This window comes from Colossoma macropomum, unplaced genomic scaffold, assembly GCF_904425465.1.
Source record: "Colossoma macropomum unplaced genomic scaffold, Colossoma_macropomum, whole genome shotgun sequence".
NCBI lineage: Eukaryota > Metazoa > Chordata > Actinopteri > Characiformes > Serrasalmidae > Colossoma > Colossoma macropomum.
In genome coordinates, this window is record NW_023494793.1 from 449,001 (window position 1) to 455,000 (window position 6,000).

General features: G+C 41.6%; 1 protein-coding gene across 1 annotated transcript in view; it reads right to left on the bottom strand.

The window, feature by feature from the left end:
* Nucleotides 1–6,000, bottom strand: part of ghra (growth hormone receptor a) — a 79,858-nt gene that overhangs the window by 21,269 nt on the left and 52,589 nt on the right. The gene's annotated exons all lie outside the window — the stretch shown is intronic.

Consider the following 6,000-nt stretch of genomic DNA (forward strand, 5'->3'; position numbering starts at 1 on the left):
AAAGACAATGGTGAAACGCTAGCAGCCAAGTGGAAGGTAATGGCAGAATAAAAGCTAACAACTGAATGAATGCTAACGACTCATTAGCTTTCACTCTGTCATTAGCTTTCAGTCAGTCATTAGCATTCGCTCAGTCATTAGCTTTCAGTCATTAGCATTCGCTCAGTCATTAGCTTTCAGTCAGTCATTAGCATTCGCTCAGTCATTAGCATTCGCTCAGTCATTAGCTTTCAGTCAGTCATTAGCATTCACTCAGTCATTAACATTCGCTCAGTCATTAGCTTTCAGTCAGTCATTAGCATTCGCTCAGTCATTAGCATTCGCTCAGTCATTAGCTTTCAGTCAGCCATTAGCATTCGCTCAGTCATTAGCATTCGCTCAGTCATTAGCTTTCAGTCATTGGCATTCGCTCAGTCATTAGCATTCACTCAGTCATTAGCTTTCAGACATTAGCATTCGCTCAGTCATTAGCATTCGCGCAGTCATTAGCATTTGCTCAGTCATTAGCATTCGCTCAGTCGTTAGCATTCGCTCAGTCATTAGCGTTCGCTCAGTCATTAGCTCTCAGTCAGTCATTAGCATTCACGCAGTCATTAGCTTTCAGTCAGCCATTAGCATTCGCTCAGTCATTAGCATTCGCTCAGTCATTAGCTTTCAGTCATTGGCATTCGCTCAGTCATTAGCATTCACTCAGTCATTAGCTTTCAGACATTAGCATTCGCTCAGTCATTAGCATTCGCTCAGTCGTTAGCATTTGCTCAGTCATTAGCTCTCAGTCAGTCATTAGCATTCGCTCAGTCATTAGCATTCGCTCAGTCGTTAGCATTCGCTCAGTCATTAGCTCTCAGTCAGTCGTTAGCGTTTGCTCAGTTGCTACTGAGTGGACAGGAATGACCCAGAGGATATGAACGACTGAGCGAAAGCTAAAGGCTGAATAAATGCTAACTACCAAGCGACAGCTAACAGCTGAGCAGATGCCAGTGACTGACTGAAAGCTAATGACTGGGCGCTAACCGAGTGAAAGATAGTGACCTGTGCATGCGGAGCCTGGTTCACGTGCTGTTGTTCATATTTCTGCTTTATTGCTGTAGCAGGCCGGGAGTGTTGGACTGTCAATCAGACACGCTTATTAGAATATTAGGCCACGCCCAGACAGTTCTCAGATAAGCCTGATCACCAGTTTTAAAGTCATGTTTAATCACATTTTTATTTGTTATTTTTGTACACAAGTAACCTGATGTTTAATCACACAGACATATTTTAATATTTTATGCTGCCATACACTGTAATGCATATTTATTTATTTATTTATTTATTTTTCAATCTGTTCAAATTCTCCAGCCATCTGTATGGAAAATGATACGAGCTGCTGCTGCTTTCTGCAGCTGAAGGTTTTCTGCGGGTGAAAAACATGTTTTCTCCACGCTCACGCAGACCGGTAGCTAGGAAACGGCTCAGACGGAGCTTCACCGTCACACAACAAACTTTCAAATAAACAGGCTGCCCTTGGCCAATTAAAACTTTGTGATAAATTGTTGTGAATGGTCAGAAATAGCAGGCAGAGGAGTGCAGAGGGGAAGCAGAATCTTTTCCAGCTCATTTACTGACCACTGGGCAGTCAGAACAGATTACCAAGCTCACACAGGAAGTGCTCGGCTGCACTACAGCAGATACAGAGCATGCACACCTTTTATAGACACACACAGGCATAAGTGTCACTATGAATCAGGTCACTTTATTGGAAACACCCCTACCTATGTCCACTCACTGGCCAGTTTATTAGAAAACACCCCCACCTACTTCCACTTGCTGGCCACTTTATTAGAATCACCCCTATCTACGTCCACTCACTGGCCACTTTATTAGAAACACCCCCCACCTACTTCCACTTAGTGGCCTCTTTATTAGAAACACCCAATTCGTTTATCTAGCTGTCTGTTAAATGTATTGTATACATTTAAATAATGATTAAATACCGAATGTTAAAGTGGCAGTGATAACCTCTAAAAGCCGTATTGATCAGAATGCCGTTCGCTCTGCTGTGGAGCTTTCAGGACGTCATTACTGTTATTATTAACGGTGATGACTGTGTATAAAAGCGTAAGATAAAAACAGGAGCGTGGTAAACACAGATATAACATCCTGCCTTTTATTTCACTCTAATTGTCGGTGGAGACGCTCCAAACCCCGGCATGCTTTCGGCTTCGCTCTGTCACAATTACGCTCTGTTTTCACTCAGGCAGCAATTACCCAAAAACAGCTCCAGAGGCCTATTAGAGCGTATTTATTATTTTATCATTTTATTATTTTATTATTTTATTATTTTATTCACTGGTAGAGGAAGACGCTGGTCTGTACAGCCTCAGAGAAATGGATAGATGAGTGTTTATGCTCCCCTTCTCTTTCCCTCTCTCTCTCTCTCTCTCTCCTTCCCTCACTCTCTCTCTCTCTCTCTCTCTCTTTCCCTCTCTCTCTCTCTCTCTCCTTCCCTCACTCTCTCTCTCTCTCTCTCTCTCTTTCCCTCTCTCTCTCTCTCTCCTTCCCTCACTCTCTCTCTCTCTCCTTCCCTCACTCACTCTCTCTCTCTCTCTCTCTCTTTCCCTCACTCTCTCTCTCCCTCTCTCTCTCTCTCTCTCTCTCTCTCTCTCCTTCCCTCACTTTCTCTCTCTCTCTCTCTCTCTCTCCCTCTTTCTCTCTCTCTCTCTCTCTCTCCCTCTCTCTCGACTCTGCTGTATCTCTGTGCTGGTGTATGTTTATAATGCTCATGTGACTCATAGGGGTGTAACGATACTGAAAACCAGACCGAAACCGTGATACAAACGTCCACGGTCTCGTTTCCCGGTTCCGGAAGATTCCCCAAAACACAGCTGCAGCCCTTTGAGCTCATTACAAAGGAAAGACAAGCGCTAACGTTACTCCTCCTAATAAACAGACACACGTTCAGCTCCGTCTCCTCATTATTCACCACCATCACTGTAATATTTCATCATCAACATTAACTCACGAAGGTGATCAGAGGGGCGGTGGAGATCGAGTCTGCAGCGTCTGAGATCTTTAAAACGCAGAGTTAGAAAAGAAAATCCTCTCACAGTGAAAGCAGCGTTTTACAGTAGAGATAAATGGAGCTCATTATGCTGGTAGTGAACTATGCTGCTGACTCAGCTGCCTAAAAACCATAGAAACGGACCTTAAACAGAAGTGAGGACCCTGTTGGGGTTCATCCTAAAGTTAGGACAGGATTTAGGAGGTTCAGTCTAGTTAGGATGTTTGTGTGATGCTGTTTTCTTATCTGGAGTTCATGATGAGATCATGAAGGTAGGAACTGATATTCTGGAATAGATACTGTCCTGAATTCAGTCCGACTGAAGTCGCCATGGAGATTAAACTGATCAGATTTCAGAGTTAGGATGGTTCTGTAATTAGGGCTCCAATTAAAACTGTGTGGCGCCTCTAAGAATGGAAGCTATGGTTGGTGCCATGTTCACATAGCACTAATTAGCATGGTGCTAACTGCAGGCCTTAATCATCGCTGTGAGGAGCTGTTCAGTAATCTCCACTAGACTTAATTACAAGCTTTCTGGCACTGTATGAAGGACTAATGCTGTGTTCACATGTTTGCATTGAAAAAGCGTCATTCTACACCTCTTAGTGCTACACGGCTGACGCAGCATGAAGATTTCTGTGGAAATGGATCATTAGCAGCGTAGCAGTTCTTTACGGTGGAGAAAAGCAGGAAGACCCTCTGAATCTGCTATGAGGCCTCAATCTTTACGTTTAATCAGAGCTGGTTTATGAGGAGTCTGGCCTCTTCCTATTTCCCCCGTTATATCAAAAACAGGACTGCTAAACAGCAGAGGGCGCCCGCGAGCAAGTCCTCAGTGAAAGGGAGTAAATGGATCACACAAACCTTCCTTTAGTTTTAGACAGTAGGAGGATGTTTTTCACTAAAAAAACAAAGAAATCTCACCTGTGTGTTTCCTTTATTCTACAGTAAACGGGTTTTGGGCAGCAAGACTCTAACATTACTGCTACTGAGTGCTGATTGGTTGGCCAATGATTAACATACATGAGGCTCCGTTTTAACCTCTATAACTCGAGTTTAAAAGCTCTTAAATATAACAGCAGTGTTAAAATGTTTTATGCTGCTCTGTGTTCAGGAAATGAATGAATTCTTTTACATTAAAAATGTTTCAGCATTTCTAAACTATGATTTTGCTCAAATGCTCCATATTAACTCAGTCGTTTTGGACTCACTCGGGAGCGCCCTCTAGCGTCTGAGAAACCCAGGAGACATTACAGTTCAGTAATTCTCCTCTCTACAAGTTCTCTGGTACACTTCACACTGACAATGTTTACATTAGTTCCTAACATGCTGCTTTTATGCCCATCTATTTGTATATATTTGCTGTTGTCCTTCCTAGTATTTATTGTCAAGTGTGTTTGGGTCAGCGACAAATAAGCTTTTCAAAATGACCTTTTTTCAAAAATGTTATTAAAAAGAACATGGTGTGCAATTTTATATATGCCGATATATTTGCATTAATATCTCTCTGTGTTTTCTATTTTAAATATATTGAGTGTTATCAAAGCTTTAATTGTCCATTTCAGTTCTTAAACTGTGCTGGTCTGGTTGCTCCATCTGACTGACTGGTTGCGCCGCCTGACTTTTCAGACTAATATCACCTTAAACAGGATCTACTTAGAAACCCGTAGAAACCTTTGACCTTCGACTTGAGTTTATACTCACGTTGTCAAATAAATAAACATTATTATAATAATTCCACATGTTCATGGTTCTCCTGAGGTCACAGCACCTTACATGGTAGACTGAACCGTTCTAACCCCGACTAGAACATCACATTTTTACTAAATCTGTGACCTTGGCGTTGAACCATGAAGGTTACTCAGGTCTTCTTTATGATGCAATACCCTGGCCCCTCTTTCATAAAAGCAAGTCAAAATAAAAGTCAGTGAGTTGAGCACTTTTAAAGTTGCCTTACTTTACAACGTTTTTTATTTTAATGTTTTCAAACATAAAATCATGCAAAAATATTTTATTTTCAATTTTATAGCTAAATTTCCTTTTTTGATAGTTTAGATAGTTTGACAGTTGAAGCACTTGACATTTTTGGACTTTTGGAGGCAAAAGAAAAACAAAACAAATGAAATTTGTATGGATGCACTGAAAATTGTTTTACATAAAAGAGTTACTGTTGAATAGTTTGATATATGTCAAGTATTTACAACTTTTTTTTCAGGGGAAGATAATACTATGTCATGTCAATGATCCAGTTATCGTGCTGTATATTAATTGTCTGTTGTATTTATTGTATATTCTGCTCTGTGTAGTTCTGTGTGATGTGCTGCCGTTGTGCATTTGTGGCCTGAAGAAACACATTTTGTTCCAATGTATACAGGTTATACTGTAGGAATGACAATAAAGACCACTTGACTTGTACCCTTTTGTTTTTACCCCTAAAACTGGATTCATCAGAAATTCAACAACGAGGTGTTTGGTGTCCATTGCTCCCAAAAAATCAACATCTGGTTGATTCCACCGCTACAGTCGATGGCAAAAGCTGGTAAAACTGACCTCTTGACAGAACGTTGCTGTTTGCAGTGTCAGGATTTTCTGTTGCAACTTCACTGAAAACAACTGAATCTCCTGTTTGCCATCGTCTACTGCAAACATGTCAACACAGCATCATGCTAACTGGTGTATCAGCTTTCTTTACATGCTAGCAACTTTAGCCTCCAGTGCTAAAACTAAAGCAGCAAACTTCAGACACCAAACATGTCCACACGGATCGGCCGCATCTGATTTTTGACCGATCTGTTCCTTTAATCAGCAGCTCAGAGCGTTGATTTGGAGTTTGTTGCTCTTTGAAGAGCTCAGAGTCCGAGTTTTCTGCCCCCAGCGATGGTGAGGTGAGGGTCAGCATCTGGCGCTCGGGGTTGACGCTCTCGATCAATAAAGAGCAGCAGAAGCCGAGGCTTCGC